Source organism: Dama dama, chromosome 2, assembly GCF_033118175.1.
Source record: "Dama dama isolate Ldn47 chromosome 2, ASM3311817v1, whole genome shotgun sequence".
NCBI classification, from domain to species: Eukaryota; Metazoa; Chordata; class Mammalia; order Artiodactyla; family Cervidae; genus Dama; species Dama dama.
In genome coordinates, this window is record NC_083682.1 from 51,618,302 (window position 1) to 51,636,312 (window position 18,011).

An 18,011-nucleotide genomic window follows, 5' to 3' on the forward strand; every position below is an offset into this window, starting at 1 on the left:
GGGCTCCGTGGACCCGAAATCAACTCGAGATGAGAGATTAATCCCTGGCTTCAACTCAAGAGGAATACGAACTTTCCACAAGCACCTCAAGAGGAGGCTTCTCTCAGCTACAGGTATATTTGAGATACCCCGAGTTTGTGGCCTCAAGTGGAATGGACACCGAGATGCTCTGACTCGAAGTAAGGCCGGATATCCCTGCAGTGAATTGAATGCAGGCTCGTCTTGCATCTCCCAAGACGAAGGGATGTCTGAGTCCCCTGTGGAGACCACAGATAAAGACCTAGTCCTCCGCCTCATCGCGACCGGAGGCCTCACATCCTTGAAAACTCGAGAGGTCTGCAGAGATGAATGCTTCCAAAGGAGACGATGCCTGACTCCTCTTGAAAATGGATAGGAGTCCCAGGATCCTGTGGCACGTGGAAAGGGACCCTGGGTCTCCCGCCTCACGTGGAGACGCGTCCCAATTGCCATGCCAAGACTCGAGGAGAATCCCGAGGTGTCCCTCGCACCTAGGCAGGAGTCCTGACATTGCTGAACAAAGACATGTCTGGAAGCGCCCTCCCCGTCGTAACTCGAAAATATACCCCAGGTTCCGGCCGCAACTCGAGAAAAACCATGAGACATCTCCCTTGCCGCGAGATGAGGCCCGACTCCCCTGCACTGCGTGCAGAGCAATTCCGTGTTCCACATCAAATGTGAAAGGAGCCTTGATTTCCTAGATGGCACTCCAGAGAAAACCCAAGATCACTGTTTCAAGTCTAGAGGGATCCTGAAGTCACTGGAGCAACACGATAATGCTCCATGGACCCCAAATCAACTCGAGATGAGAGCTTAGTCCCTGGCTTCGACTCAAGAGGAATACCATCTTTCCACAAGCGCCTCAAGAGGAGGCTTCTCTCAGCTACACGTATGCGAGAGGGACCCTGAGTTTTTGGCCTCAAGTGGAATGGACACCGAGATGCTCTGACGCGAAGTAAGGCCGGATATCCCTGCAGTGAATTGAATGCCGGCTCGTCTTGCATCTCCCAAGACGAAGGGATGTCTGAATCCCCTGTGGAGACCACAGAGAAAGACCTAGTTCTCAGCCTCATGGCGACCGGGGCCTCACATCCTTGGAAAAATCAAGAGGTCCGCGGAGATCAATGCTTCCAAAGGAGACGATGCCTGACTCCACTTTAAAATGGATAGGAGTCCCAGGATCCCTGTGGCACGTGGAAAGGCATCCTGGGTCTCCCGCCTCACGTGGAGATGCATCCCAATTGCCTTGCCAAGACTCGAGGAGAATCCCGAGGTGTCCCTCGCACCTAGGCAGGAGTCCTGACGTCGCTGAACAAACACGTGTCTGGAAGGGCCCTCCCCGTCGTAACTCGAAATATACCCCCAGGTTCCGGCCACAACTCGAGAAAAACCATGAACTTCCCCCTCGCCGCGAGATGAGGCCCGATTCCCCTGCACTGCGTGCAGAGGAATTCCGTGTTCCACATCAAACGAGAAAGGAGCCTTGATTTCCTTGATGGCACTCCAGAGAAAACCCAAGATCACTGTCTCTAGTATAGAGGGATCCTGAGGTCACTGGAGCAACACGAAAGGTTTCCGTGGACCCCAAATCAACTCGAGATGAGAGCTTAGTCCCTGGCTTCGACTCAAGAGGAATACCAACTTTCCACAAGCACCTCAAGTGGAGGCTTCTCTCAGGTACAGGTATGTGAGAGGGCCTCTGAGTTTGTGGCCTCAAGTGGAATGGACACTGAGATGCTCTGACTCGAAGTAAGCCCGGATATCCCTGCAGTGAAATGAATTCAGGGTCGTCTTGCATCTCCCAAGACGAAGCGATGTCTGAATCCCCTGTGGAGACCACAGAGAAAGACCAAGTTCTCCGCCTCATCGCGACAGGAGGCCTCACATCTTTGAAAACTCGAGAGGTCCGAGGAGAACAATGCTGCCAAAGGAAACTATGCTTGTCTACTCTTGAAAATGAATAGGAGACCCAGGATACCTGTGGCACGTGGAAAGACACGCTGGGTCTCCAGCCTCACGTGGAGACGCGTCCCAATTGCCATGCCAAGACTCGAGAAGAATCCCGAAGTGTCCCTCGCACCTAGGCAGTGGTCCTGACGTCGCTGAACAAACACGTGTCTGGAAGGGCCCTCCCCGTCGTAACTCGAGAATATACCCCAGGTACCGGCCGCAACTCCAGAAAAACCATGAGACTTCCCCGTCACCGCGAGATGAGACCCGATTCCCCTGCACTGCCTGCAAAGCAATTCCGCGCTCAACATGAATCGTGAAAGGAGCCTTGATTTCCTTGATGGCACAGCAGAGAAATCCCAAGATCACTGTCTCAAGTCTAGAGGGATCCTAAGCTCACTGTAGCAACAAGAAAGGGCTCCGTGGACCCCAAATCAACTCGAGATGAGAGTTTAGTCCCTGGCTTCGACTCAAGAGGAATACGAACTTTCCACAAGCCGCTCAAAAGGAGGCTTCTCTCAGCTACAGGTATGTGAGAGGGACACTGAGTTTGTGGCCTCAAGTGGAATGGACACCGAGATGCTCTGACTCGAAGTAAGGCCGGATATCCCTGCAGTGAATTGAAGGCAGGCTCGTCTTGCATCTCCCAAGACGAAGGGATGACTGAATCCCCTGTGGAGAGCACAGAGAAAGACCTAGTTTTCTGAATCTTCTCGACCGGAGGCCTCACATCCTTTGAAAACTCGAGAGGTCCGCGGAGATCAATGCTTCCAAAGGGGACGATGCCTGACTCCTCTTGAAAATGGATAGGCGTCCCAGGATCCCTGTGGCACGTGGAAAGGGACCCTGGGTCTCCCGCCTCACGTGGAGACGCGTCCCAATTGCCATGCCAAGACTCGAGGAGAATCCCGAGGTATCCCTCGCACCTAGGCAGGAGTCCTGACCTCGCAGAACAAACACGTGTCCTGAAGGGCCCTCCCCGTCGTAACTGGATAATATACCCCAGGTTCCGGCCGCAACTCGAAAAAAACCATGAGACTTCCCCCTCGCCGCGAGATGAGGCCCGATTCCCCTGCACTGCGTGCAGAGCAATTCCGTGTTCCACATCAAACGTGAAAGGAGCCTTGATTTCCTTGATGGCACTCTAGAGAAAACCCATGATCACTGTCTCAAGTCTAGAAGGATCCTGAGGTCACTTTAGCAACACGAAAGGGCTCCGTGCACCCCAAATCAACTCGAGATGAGAGCTTAGTCCCTGGCTTCGAATCAAGAGGAATACCAACTTTCCACAAGCACCTCAAGAGGAGGCTTCTCTCAGCTACAGGTATGTGAGAGGGACCCTGAGTTTGCGGCCTCAAGTGGAATGGACACCGAGATGCTCTGACTCGAAGTAAGCCCGGATATCCCTGCAGAGAATTGAATGCAGGCTCGTCTTGCATCTCCCAAGACGAACCGATGTTTGAATCCCCTGTGGAGACGACAGAGAAAGACCTAGTCCTCCGCCTCATCGCGACCGGAGGCCTCACATCCTTTGAGAACATGAGAGGTCTGCGGAGATCAATGCTTCCAAAGGAGATGATGCCTGACTCCTCTTGAAAATGGATAGGAGTCCCAGGATCCCTGTGGCACCTGGAAAGGGACCCTGGGTCTCCCGCCTCACGTGGAGACGCGTCCCAATTGCCATGCCAAGAATCGAGGTGAATACCGAGGTGTCCCTTGCAACTAGGCAGGAGTCCTGACGTCGCTGAACAAACACGTGTCTCAATGGGCCCTCCCCGTCGTACCTTGAGAATATACCCCAGGTTCCAGCCGCAACTCGAGAAAAACAATGAGATTTCCCCCTCGCCGCGAGATGAGGCCCGATTCCCCTGCACTGCGTGCAGAGCAATTCCGTGATCCACATCAAACGTGAAAGGAGCCTTGATTTCCTTGATGGCACTCTAGGCAAAACCCAAGATCACTGTCTCAAGTCTAGAGGGACCTGAGGTCACTGTAGCAACAAGAAAGGGCTCCTTGGACCCCAAATCAACTCGAGATGAGAGCTTAGACCCTGGCTTCGAATCAAGAGGAATACCAAATTTCCACAAGCACCTCAAGAGGAGGCTTCTCTCAGCTACAGGGATGTGAGAAGGACCCTGAGTTTGTGGCCTCAAGTGGAATGGACACCGAGATGCTCTGACTCGAAGTAAGGCCGGATATCCCTGCAGTGAATTGAATGCAGGCTCGTCTTGCATCTCCCAAGATGAAGGGATGTCTGAATCCCCAGTGGAGACGACAGAGAAAGACCTAGTATTCCGCCTCATCGCGACCTGAGGCCTCACATCCTTTGAAAACTCGAGAGGCCTGCGGAGATCAATGCTTCCAAAGGAGACAATGCCTGACTCCTCTTGAAAATGGATAGGAGTCCCAGGATCCCTGTGGCACGTGGAAAGGGACCCTGGGTCTCCCGCCTCACGTGGAGACGCGTCCCAATTGCCATGCCAAGACTCGAGGAGAATCCCGAGGTATCCCTCGCACCTAGGCAGGAGTCCTGACCTCGCTGAATGAACACGTGTCTGGAAGGGCCCTTCCCGTCGCAACTGGATAATATACCCCAGGTTCCGGCCGCAACTCGAAAAAAACCATGAGACTTCCCCCTCGCCGCGAGATGAGGCCCGATTCCCCTGCACTGCGTGCAGAGCAATTCCGTGTTCCACATCAAACATGAAAGGAGCCTTGATTTCCTTGATGGCACTCTAGAGAAAACCCATGATCACTGTCTCAAGTCTAGAAGGATCCTGAGGTCACTGGAGCAACACGTAAGGACTCCGTGGACCCTAAATTAACTCGAGATGAGAGCTTATTCCCTGGCTTCGACTCAAGAGGAATACCAACTTTCCACAAGCACCTCAAGAGGAGGCTTCTCTCAGCTAGAGGTATATGAGAGGGACCCTGAGTTTGTGGCCTCAAGTCGAATGGACACCGAGATGCTCTGACTCGAATTAAGGCCGGATATCCCTGCAGTAAATTGAATGCAGGCTCGTCTTGCATCTCCCAAGACGAAGGGATGTCTGAATCCCCTGTGGAGAGGACAGAGAAAGACCTAGTCCTCCGCCTCATCGTGACCGGAGGCCTCACATCCTTTGAAAAATTGAGAGGTCTGCGGAGATCAATGCTTCCAAAGGAACCGATGCCTGACTCCTCTTGAAATTGGATAGGAGTCCCAGGATCCCTGTGGCACGTGGAAAGGGACCCTGGGTCTCCCGCCTCACGTGGAGACACGTCAAAATTGCCATGCCAAGACTCGAGGAGAATCCCGAGGTGTCCCTCGCACCTAGGCAGGAGTCCTGATGTCGCTGAACAAACACGGGTCTGGAAGGGCCCTTCCCGTCGTAACTCGAGAATATACCCCAGGTTCCGGCCGCAACTCGAGAAAAACCATGAGACTTCCCCCTCGCCGCGAGATGAGGCCCGATTCCCCTGCCCTGCATGCAGAGCAATTCCGTATACCACATCAAAAATGAAAGGAGCCTTGATTTCCTTGATGGCACTCCAGAGAAAACCCAAGATCACTGTCTCAAGTCTAGAGGGATCGTGAGGTCACTGGAGCAACACGAAAGGGCTCCGTGGACCCCAAATCAACTCGAGATGAGAGATTAATCCCTGGCTTCAACTCAAGAGGAATACGAACTTTCCACAAGCACCTCAAGAGGAGGCTTCTCTCAGCTACAGGTATATTTGAGATACCCTGAGTTTGTGGCCTCAAGTGGAATGGACACCGAGATGCTCTGACTCGAAGTAAGGCCGGATATCCCTGCAGTGAATTGAATGCAGGCTCGTCTTGCATCTCCCAAGACGAAGGAATGTCTGAGTCCCCTGTGGAGACCACAGATAAAGACCTAGTCCTCCGCCTCATCGCGACCGGAGGCCTCACATCCTTGAAAACTCGAGAGGTCTGCAGAGATCAATGCTTCCAAAGGAGACGATGCCTGACTCCTCTTGAAAATGGATAGGAGTCCCAGGATCCTGTGGCACGTGGAAAGGGACCCTGGGTCTCCCGCCTCACGTGGAGACGCGTCCCAATTGCCATGCCAAGACTCGAGGAGAATCCCGAGGTGTCCCTCGCACCTAGGCAGGAGTCCTAACATTGCTGAACAAAGACATGTCTGGAAGCGCCCTCCCCGTCGTAACTCGAGACTATACCCCAGGTTCCGGCCGCAACTCGAGAAAAACCATGAGACATCTCCCTTGCCGCGAGATGAGGCCCGACTCCCCTGCACTGCGTGCAGAGCAATTCCGTGTTCCACATCAAATGTGAAAGGAGCCTTGATTTCCTAGATGGCACTCCAGAGAAAACCCAAGATCACTATTTCAAGTCTAGAGGGATCCTGAAGTCACTGGAGCAACACGATAATGCTCCGTGGACCCCAAATCAACTCGAGATGAGAGCTTAGTCCCTGGCTTCGACTCAAGAGGAATACCATCTTTCCACAAGCGCCTCAAGAGGAGGCTTCTCTCAGCTACACGTATGCGAGAGGGACCCTGAGTTTTTGGCCTCAAGTGGAATGGACACTGAGATGCTCTGACGCGAAGTAAGGCCGGATATCCCTGCAATGAATTGAATGCCGGCTCGTCTTGCATCTCCCAAGACGAAGGGATGTCTGAATCCCCTGTGGAGACCACAGAGAAAGACCTAGTTCTCAGCCTCATGGCGACCGGGGCCTCACATCCTTGGAAAAATCAAGAGGTCCGCGGAGATCAATGCTTCCAAAGGAGACGATGCCTGACTCCACTTTAAAATGGATAGGAGTCCCAGGATCCCTGTGGCACGTGGAAAGGCATCCTGGGTCTCCCGCCTCACGTGGAGATGCATCCCAATTGCCATGCCAAGACTCGAGGAGAATCCCGAGGTGTCCCTCGCACCTAGGCAGGAGTCCTGACGTCGCTGAACAAACACGTGTCTGGAAGGGCCCTCCCCGTCGTAACTCGAGAATATACCCCCAGGTTCCGGCCACAACTCGAGAAAAACCAGGAACTTCCCCCTCGCCGCGAGATGAGGCCCGATTCCCCTGCACTGCGTGCAGAGCAATTCCGTGTTCCACATCAAACGAGAAAGGAGCCTTGATTTCTTTGATGGCACTCCAGAGAAAACCCAAGATCACTGTCTCTAGTATAGAGGGATCCTGAGGTCACTGGAGCAACACGAAAGGGTTCCGTGGACCCCAAATCAACTCGAGATGAGAGCTTAGTCCCTGGCTTCGACTCAAGAGGAATACCAACTTTCCACAAGCACCTCAAGAGGAGGCTTCTCTCAGGTACAGGTATGTGAGAGGGCCTCTGAGTTTGTGGCCTCAAGTGGAATGGACACTGAGATGCTCTGACTCGAAGTAAGCCCGGATATCCCTGCAGTGAAATGAATTCAGGGTCGTCTTGCATCTCCCAAGACGAAGCGATGTCTGAATCCCCTGTGGAGACCACAGAGAAAGACCAAGTTCCCGCCTCATCGCGACAGGAGGCCTCACATCTTTGAAAACTCGAGAGGTCCGAGGAGAACAATGCTGCCAAAGGAAACTATGCTTGTCTACTCTTGAAAATGAATAGGAGACCCAGGATACCTGTGGCACGTGGAAAGACACGCTGGGTCTCCAGCCTCACGTGGAGACGCGTCCCAATTGCCATGCCAAGACTCGAGAAGAATCCCGAAGTGTCCCTCGCACCTAGGCAGGGGTCCTGACGTCGCTGAACAAACACGTGTCTGGAAGGGCCCTCCCCGTCGTAACTCGAGAATATACCCCAGGTACCGGCCGCAACTCCAGAAAAACCATGAGACTTCCCCGTCACCGCGAGATGAGGCCCGATTCCCCTGCACTGCCTGCAAAGCAATTCCGCGCTCAACATGAATCGTGAAAGGAGCCTTGATTTCCTTGATGGCACAGCAGAGAAATCCCAAGATCACTGTCTCAAGTCTAGAGGGATCCTGAGCTCACTGTAGCAACAAGAAAGGGCTCCGTGGACCCCAAATCAACTCGAGATGAGAGTTTAGTCCCTGGCTTCGACTCAAGAGGAATACGAACTTTCCACAAGCCCCTCAAGAGGAGGCTTCTCTCAGCTACAGGTATGTGAGAGGGACACTGAGTTTGTGGCCTCAAGTGGAATGGACACCGAGATGCTCTGACTCGAAGTAAGGCCGGATATCCCTGCAGTGAATTGAAGGCAGGCTCGTCTTGCATCTCCCAAGACGAAGGGATGACTGAATCCCCTGTGGAGAGCACAGAGAAAGACCTAGTTTTCTGAATCTTCTCGACCGGAGGCCTCACATCCTTTTAAAACTCGAGAGGTCTGCGGAGATCAATGCTTCCAAAGGGGACGATGCCTGACTCCTCTAGAAAATGGATAGGCGTCCCAGGATCCCTGTGGCACGTGGAAAGGGACCCTGGGTCTCCCGCCTCACATGGAGACGTGTCCCAATTGCCATGCCAAGACTCGAGGAGAATCCCGAGGTGTCCCTCGCACCTAGGCAGGAGTCCTGACGTCGCTGAACAAACACGTGTCTGGAAGGGCCCTCCCCGTCGTAACTCGAGAATATACCCCAGGTTCCGGCCGCAACTCGAGAAAAACCATGAGACTTCCCCCTCGCTGCGAGATGAGGCCCGATTCTCCTGCACTGCATGCAGAGCAGTTCCGTGTTCCAATCAAACTTGAAAGGAGCCTTGATTTCCTTGATGGCACTCCAGAGAAAACCCAAGATCACTGTCTCAAGTCTAGAGGGATCCTGAGGTCACTGGAGCAACACGAAAGGTCTCCGTGGACCCGAAATCAACACGAGATGAGAGCTTAGTCCCTGGCTTCGACTCAAGAGCAATCCCAACTTTTCACAAGCACCTCAAGAGGTGGCTTCTCTCAGCTACAGGTATGTGAGAGGGACCCTGAGTTTGTGGCCTCAAGTGGAATGGACACCGAGATGCTCTGACTCGAAGTAAGGCCGGATATCCCAACAGTGAATTGAATGCAGGCTCGTCTGGGATCTCCCAAGACGACGGGATGTCTGAATCCCCAGTGGAGACAACAGAGAAAGACCTAGTCCTCCGCCTCATCGCGACCGGCGGCCTCACATCCTTTGAAAACTCGAGAGGTCTGCGGAGATCAATGCTTCCCAAGGAGACGATGCATGACTCTTCTTGAAAATGGATAGGATCCCAGGATCCCTGTGGCACGTGCAAAGGGACACTGGGTCTCCCGCCTCACGTGGAGACGCGTCCCAATTGCCATGCTAAGACTCGAGGAGAATCCCGAGGTGTCCCTCGCACCTAGGCAGGAGTCCTGACGTCGTTGAACAAACACGTGTCTGGAAGGGCCCTCCCCGTCGTAACTCGAGAATATACCCCAGGTTCCGGCCGCAACTCGAGAAAAACCATGAGACTTCCCCCTCGCTGCGAGATGAGGCCCGATTCCCCTGCATTGCTTGCAGACCAATTCCGTGTTCCATATCAAACGTGAAAGGAGCCTTGATTTCCTTGATGGCACTCCAGAGAAAGCCCAAGATCACTGTCTCAAGTCTAGAGGGATCCTGACGTCCCTGGAGCAACACAAAAGGGATCCGTGGACCCCAAATCAACTCGAGATGAGAGCTTAGTCCCTGGCTTCGACTCAAGAGGAATACCAACTTTCCACAAGCTCCTCAAGAGGAGGCTTCTCTCAGCTACAGGTATGTGAGAGGGACCCTGAGTTTGTGGCCTCAAGTCGAATGGACACCGAGATGCTCTGACTCGAATTAAGGCCGGATATCCCTGCAGTGAATTGAATGCAGGCTCGTCTTGCATCTCCCAAGACGAAGGGATGTCTGAATCCGCTGTGGAGACGACAGAGAAAGAACTAGTCCTCCGCCTCAACGCGACCGGAGGCCACACATCCTTTGAAAAATCGAGAGGTCTGCGGAGATCAATGCTTCCAAAGGAATCGATGCCTGACTCCTCTTGAAAATGGATAGGAGTCCCAGGATCCCTGTGGCACGTGGAAAGGGACCCTGGGTCTCGCGCCTCACGTGGAGACGCGTCAAAATTGCCATGCCAAGACTCCAGGAGAATCCCGAGGTGTCCCTCGCACCTAGGCAGGAGTCCTGACGTCGCTGAACAAACACGTGTCTGGAAGGGCCCTCCCCCTCGTAACTCGAGAATATACCCCAGGTTCCGGCCGCAATTCGAGAAAAACCATGAGACTTCCCCCTTGCCGTGAGATGAGGCCCGATTCCCCTGCACTGCGTGCAGAGCAATTCCGTGTTCCACATCAAACGTGAAAGGAGCCTTGATTTCCCTGATGGCACTCCAGAGGAAACTCAAGATCACTGTCTCAAGTCTAGAGGGATCCTGAGGTCACTGGAGAAACAGGAAAGGTCTCTGTGGACCCCAAATCAACTCTAGATGAGAGCTTAATGTCTGCCTTCGACTCAAGAGGAATACCAACTTTCCACAAGCACCTCAAGAGGAGGCTTCTCTCAGCTACAGGTATGGGAGAGGGACCCTGAGTTTGTGGCCTCAAGTGGAATGGACACCGAGATGCTCTGACTAGAAGTAAGGCCGGATATCCCTGCAGTGAATTGAATACAGGCTCGTCTTGCATCTCCCAAGACGAAGGGATGTCTGAATCTCCTGTGGACACCACAGCGAAAGGCCTAGTTCTCCGCCTCATCGCGACCGGAGGCCTCACATCCTTTGAAAACTCGAGAGGTCCCCGGAGATCAATGATTCCAAAGGAGACGATGCCTGACTCCTCTTGAAAATGGATAGGAGTCCCAGGATCCCTGTGGCACGTGGAAAGGGACACTGGGTCGCCCGCCTCACGTGGAGACGCGTCCCAATTGCCATGCCAAGAATCGAGGAGAATCCCGAGGTGTCTCTCGCACCTAGGCAGGAGTCCTGACGTCGCTGAACAAACACGTGTCTGGAAGGGCCCTCACCGTCGTAACTCGAGAATACACCCCAGGTTCCGACCGCAACTTGAGAAAGACCATGAGACATCCCCCTTGCAGCGAGATGAGGCCCGATTCCCCTGCACTGCGTGCAGAGCAATTCCGTGTTCCATATCAAACTTGAAAGGAGCCTTGATTTCCTTCATGCCTTGCAGAGAAAACCCAAGATCACTGTCTCAAGTCGAGAGGAATCCTGAGGTCACTGTCACAACACGAAAGGGCTCCGTGGACCCCAAATCAACTCGAGATGAGAGCTTAGTTCCTGGCTTCAACTCAAGAAGAATACCAAATTTCCACAAGCACCTCAAGAGGAGGCTTCTCTCAGCTACAGGTATGTGAGAGGGACCCTGAGTTTGTGGCCTCAAGTGGAATGGACATCGAGAAGCTCTGACTCGAAGTTAGGCCGGATATCCCTACAGTGAATTGAATGCAGGCTCGTCTTGCATCTCCCAAGACGAAGGGATGTCTGAATCCTTTGTGGAGACCACAGAGAAAGACCTAGTTCTTCGCCTCCTCGCGACCGGAAGCCTCACATCCTTTGAAAACTCGAGAGGTCCGCGGAGATCAATGCTTCCAAGGAGACGATGCCTGACTCCTCTTGAAAATGGATAGGAGTCCCAGGATCCCTGTGGCACGTGGAAAGTGACCCTGGGTCTCCCGCCTCACGTGGAGAACGTCCCAATTGCCATGCCAAGACTCGAGGAGAATCCCGAGGTGTCTCTCGCACCTAGGCAGGAGTCCTGACGTCGCTGAACAAACACGTGTCTGGAAGGGCCCTCCCCTTCGTAACTCGAGAATATAACCCAGGTTCCGGCCGGAACCCGAGAAAAACCATGAGACTTCCCCCTCGCCGTGAGATGAGGCCCGATTCCCCTGCACTGCGTGCAGAGCAATTCCGTGTTCCACATCAAACGAGAAAAAAGCCTTGATTTCCATGATGGCACTCCAGAGAAAACCCAAGATCACAGTCTCAAGTCTAGAGGGATCCTGAGGTCACTGTAGCAACACGAAAGGGCTCCGTGGACCCCAAATCAACTCGAGATGAGAGCTTAGTCCCTGGCTTCGACTCAAGAGGAATACCAACTATCCACAATCACCTCAAGAGGAGGCTTCTCTCAGCTACAGGTCTGTGAGAGGGACCCTGAGTTTGTTGCCTCAAGTGGAATGGACATCGAGAAGCTCTGACTCGAAGTTAGGCCGGATATCCCTGCAGTGAATTGAATGCAGGCTCGTCTTGCATCTCCCAAGACGAAGGAATGTCTGAATCCCCTGTGGAGACCACAGAGAAAAACCTAGTTCTCCGCCTCATCGTGACCGGAAGCCTCACATCCTTTGAAAACTCGAGAGGTCCGCGGAGATCAATGCTTCCAAAGGAGACGATGCCTGACTCCTCTTGAAAATGGATAAGAGTCCCAGGATCCGTGTGGCACGTGGAAAGGGACCCTGGGTCTCCTGCCCCACGTGGAGACGCGTCCCAATCGCCATACCAAGACTCGAGGAGAATCCCGAGGTGTCCCTCGCACCTAGGCAGGAGTCCTGACGTCGCTGAACAAACACGTGTCTGGAAGGGCCCTCCTCGTCGAAAGTCGAGAATATACCCCAGGTTCCGGCCACAACTGGAGAAAAACCATGAGACTTCCCCCTCGCCAGGAGATGAGTCCCGATTAACCTGCACTGCGTGCAGAGCAATTCCGTGTTCCACATCAAACGTGAAAGGAGCCTTGAATTCCTTGATGGCACTCCAGAGAAAACCCTGATCACTGTCTCAAGTCTAGAGGGATCCTGAGGTCACTGTAGCAACAAGAAAGGGCTTCGTGGACCCCAAATCAACTCGAGATGAGAGCTTAGTCCCTGGCTTCGACTCAAGAGGAGTACCAACTTTCCACAAGCATCTCAAGAGGAGGATTCTCTCAGCTACAGGTATGTGAGAGGGACGCTGAGTTTGTGGCCTCAAGTGGAATGGACACCGAGATGCTCTGACTCGAAGTAAGGCTGGATATTCCTGGAGTGAATTGAATGCCGGCTCGTCTTGCATCTCCCAAGACGAAGGGATGTCTGAATCCTGTGTGGAGACCACAGAGAAAGACCTAGTTCTCTGCCTCATTGCGACCGGAGGCCTCACATCCTTTGAAAACTCGAGAGGTCCGCGGAGATCAATGCTTCCCAAAGAGACGATGCCTGAGTACTCTTGAAAATTGATAGGAGTCCCAGGATCCCTGTGGCACGTGCAAAGGGACCCTGGGTCTCCCGCCTCAGGTGGAGACGCGTCCCAATTGCCATGCCAAGAATCGAGGTGAATACCGAGGTGTCCCTCGCACCTAGGCAGGAGTCCTGACGTCGCTGAACAAACACGTGTCTCGATGGGCCCCCCCCGTCGTACCTTGAGAATATACCCCAGGTTCCAGCCGCAACTCGAGAAAAACAATGATACTTCCCCCTCGCCGCGAGATGAGGCCCGATTCCCCTGCACTGCGTGCAGAGCAATTCCGTGATCCACATCAAACGTGAAAGGAGCCTTGATTTCCTTGATGGCACTCTAGGCAAAACCCAAGATCACTGTCTCAAGTCTAGAGGGATCCTGAGGTCACTGTAGCAACACGAAAGGGCTCCTTGGACCCCAAATCAACTCGAGATGAGAGCTTAGACACTGGCTTCGAATCAAGAGGAATACCAAATTTCCACAAGCACCTCAAGAGGAGGCTTCTCTCAGCTACAGGGATGTGAGAAGGACCCTGAGTTTGTGGCCTCAAGTGGAATGGACACCGAGATGCTCTGACTCGAAGTAAGGCCGGATATCCCTGCAGTGAATTGAATGCAGGCTCGTCTTGCATTTCCCAAGATGAAGGGATGTCTGAATCCCCAGTGGAGACGACAGAGAAAGACCTAGTATTCCGCCTCATCGCGACCTGAGGCCTCACATCCTTTGAAAACTCGAGAGGCCTGCGGAGATCAATGCTTCCAAAGGAGACAATGCCTGACTCCTCTTGAAAATGGATAGGAGTCCCAGGATCCCTGTGGCACGTGGAAAGGGACCCTGGGTCTCCCCCCTCACGTGGAGACGCGTCCCAATTGCCATGCCAAGACTCGAGGAGAATCCCGAGGTATCCCTCGCACCTAGGCAGGAGTCCTGACCTCGCAGAACAAACACGTGTCTGGAAGGGCCCTCCCCGTCGTAACTGGATAATATACCCCAGGTTCCGGCCGCAACTCGAAAAAAACCATGAGACTTCCCCCTCGCCGCGAGATGAGGCCCGATTCCCCTGCACTGCGTGCAGAGCAATTCCGTGTTCCACATCAAACGTGAAAGGAGCCTTGATTTCCTTGATGGCACTCTAGAGAAAACCCATGATCACTGTCTCAAGTCTAGAAGGATCCTGAGGTCACTTTAGCAACACGAAAGGGCTCCGTGCACCCCAAATCAACTCGAGATGAGAGCTTAGTCCCTGGCTTCGAATCAAGAGGAATACCAACTTTCCACAAGCACCTCAAGAGGAGGCTTCTCTCAGCTACAGGTATGTGAGAGGGACCCTGAGTTTGCGGCCTCAAGTGGAATGGACACCGAGATGCTCTGACTCGAAGTAAAGCCGGATATCCCTGCAGAGAATTGAATGCAGGCTCGTCTTGCATCTCCCAAGACGAACCGATGTTTGAATCCCCTGTGGAGACGACAGAGAAAGACCTAGTCCTCCGCCTCATCGCGACCGGAGGCCTCACATCCTTTGAGAACATGAGAGGTCTGCGGAGATCAATGCTTCCAAAGGAGATGATGCCTGACTCCTCTTGAAAATGGATAGGAGTCCCAGGATCCCTGTGGCACCTGGAAAGGGACCCTGGGTCTCCTGCCTCACGTGGAGACGCGTCCCAATTGCCATGCCAAGACTCGTGGAGAATCCCGAGGTGTCCCTCGCACCTAAGCAGGAGTCCTGACATCGCTGAACAAACACGTGTCTGGAAGGGCCCTCCCCGTCCTAACTCGAGAATATACCCCAGGTTCCGGCCGCAACTCGAGAAAAACCATGAGATTTCCCCTTCACCGCGAGATGAGGCCCGATTCCCCTGCACTACGTGCAGAGCAATTCCGCGTTCCACATCAAACGTGAAAGGAGCCTTGATTTCCTTGATGGCACTCCAGAGAAAACCCAAGATCACTGTCTCAAGTCTAGAGGGATTCTGAGGTCACTGGAGCAACACGAAAAGGCTCCGTGGACCCCAAATCAACTCGAGATGATATCTTAGTCCCTGGCTTCGACTAAAGAGGAATACCAACTTTCCACAAGCACCTCAAGAGGAGGCTTCTCTCATCTACAAGTATGTGAGAGGGACCCTGAGTTTGTGGCCTCAAGTGGAATGGACACCGAGATGCTCTGACTCGAAGTAAGGCTGGATATCCCTGCAGTGAATTGAATGCAGGCACGTCTTGCATCTCCCAAGACGAAGGGATGTCTGAATCCACTGTGGAGACCACAGAGAGATCTAGCCCTCCGCCTCAACGCGACCGGAGGCCTCACATCCTTTGAAAACTCGAGAGTTCCACGGAGATCAATGCTTCCAAAGGAGACGATGCCTGACTCCTCTTGAAAATAGATAGGAGTCCCAGGATCCCTGTGGCACTTTGAAAGGGACACTGGGTCTCCCGCCTCACGTGGAGACGCGTCCCAATTGCCATGCCAAGACTCGAGGAGAATCCCGAGGTGTCCCTCGCACCTAGGCAGGAGTCCTGACCTCGCTGAACAAACACGTGTCTGGAAGGTCCCTCCCCGTCGTAACTCGAGAATATACCCCAGGTTCCGGCCACAACTCGAGAAAAACCATGAGACTTCCCCCTCGCCGCGAGATGAGGCCCGATTTCCCTGCACTGCGTGCAGAGCAATTCCTTGTTCCACATTAAACGTGAAAGGAGCCTTGATTTCCTTGATGGCACTCCAGAGAAAACCCAAGATCACTGTCTCAAGTCTAGAGGGATCCTGAGGTCACTGGAGCAACACGAAAGGGCTCCGTGGACCACAAATCAACTCGTGATGAGAGCTTAGTCCAGGCCTTCGATTCAAGAGAAATACCAACTTTCCACAAGCACCTCAAGAGGAGGCTTCTCTCAGCTACAGGTATGTGAGAGGGACCCTGAGTTTGTGGCCTCAAATGGAATGGACACTGAGATGCTCTGACTCGAAGTAAGGCCGGATATCCCTGCAGTGATTTGAATGCAGGCTCGTCTTGCATCTCCCAAGACGAAGGAATGTCTGAATCCCCTGTGGAGACCACAAAGAAAGTCCTAGTCGTCCGCCTCATTGCGACCGGAGGCCTCACATCCTTTGAAAAGTCGAGAGGTCCGCGGAGATCAATGCTTCCAAAGGAGACGATGCCAGACTCCTCTTGAAAATGGATAAGAGTCCCAGGATCCCTGTGGCACGTGGAAAGGGACCCTGGGTCTCCCGCCTCACGTGGAGACGCGTCCCAATTGCCATGCCAAGACTCGAGGAGAATCCCGAGGTGTCCCTCACACCTAGGCAGGAGTCCTGACGTGGCTGAACAAACACGTGTCTGGAAGGGCCCTCCCCGTCGTAACTCGAGAATATACCCCAGCTTCCGGCCGCAACTCGAGAAAAACCATGAGACTTCCCCCTCTCCGCGAGATGAGGCCCAATTTCCCTGCACTGCGTGCATAGCAATTCCGTGTTCCACATCAAAGGTGAAAGGAGCCATGATTTCCTTGATGGCACTCCAGAGAAATCCCAAGATCACTGTCTTAAGTCTAGAGGGATCCTGAGGTCACTGGAGCAACACGAAAGGTCTCCATGGACCCCAAATCAATTCGAGATGAGAGCTTAGTCCCTGGCTTCGACTCAAGAGGAATACCAACTTTCCACAAGCACTTCACGAGGAGGCTTCTCTCAGCTACAGGTATGTGAGTAGGACCCTGAGTCTGTGGCCTCAAGTGGAATGGACACCGAGATGCTCTGACTCGAAGTTAGGCCGGATATCCCTGCAGTGAATTGAAAGCAGGCTCGTCTTGCAACTCCCAAGACGAAGGGATGTCTGAATCCCCTGTGGAGACCACAGAGAAAGACCTAGTTCTCCGCCTCATCGAGACCGGAGGCCTCCCATCCTTTGAAAACTCGAGAGGTCCACGGAGATCAATGCTTCCAAATGAGACGATGCCTGACTCTTCTTGAAAATGGATAGGAGTCCCAGGATCCCTGTGGCACGTGGAAAGGGACACTGGGTCTCCCGCCTCACGTGGAGACGCGTCCCAATTGCCATCCCAAGGCTCGAGGAGAATCCTGAGGTGTCCCTCGCACCTAGGGAGGAGTCCTGACATCGCTGAACAAACACATGTCTGGAAGGGCCCTCCCCGTCGTAACTCGAGAATATACCCCAGGTTCCGCCCGAAACTTGAGAAAAACCATGAGACATCCCCCTTGCCGCGAGATGAGTCCCAATTCCCCTGCAGTGCGTGCAGAGCAATTCCGTGTTCCACATCAACCGTGAAAGGAACCTTGATTACCTTGATGGCAATCCAGAGAAAACCCAAGATCACTGTCTCAAGTCTAGAGGGATCCTGAGGTCACTGGAGCAACACGAAAAAGCTCCGTGGACCCCAAAGCAACTCGAGATGAGAGCTTAGTCCCTGGCTTCGACTCAAGAGGAATAGCAACTTTCCACAAGTACCTCAAGAGGAGGCTTCTCTCAGCTACATGTATGTGAGAAGGACCCTGAGTTGTGGCCTCAAGTGGAATTTACACCGAGATGCTCTGACTCGAAGTAAGGCCGGATATCCCTGCAGTGAATTGAAAGCAGGCTCGTCTTGCATGTCCCAAGACGAAGGGATGTCTGAATCCCCTGTGGAGACCACCGAGAAAGACCTAGTTCTCCGCCTCCTCGCGACCGGAGGCCTCACATCCTTTGAAAATTCTAGAGGTCTGAAGAGATCAATGCTTCCAAAGGAGACGATGCCTGACACCTCTTGAAAATGGATAGGAGTCCCAGGATCCCTGTGGCACGTGGAAAGGGACCCTGGGTCTCCCGCCTCACGTGGAGACGCGTCCCAATTGCCATGCCAAGAATCGAGGTGAATACCGAGGTGTCCCTTGCAACTAGGCAG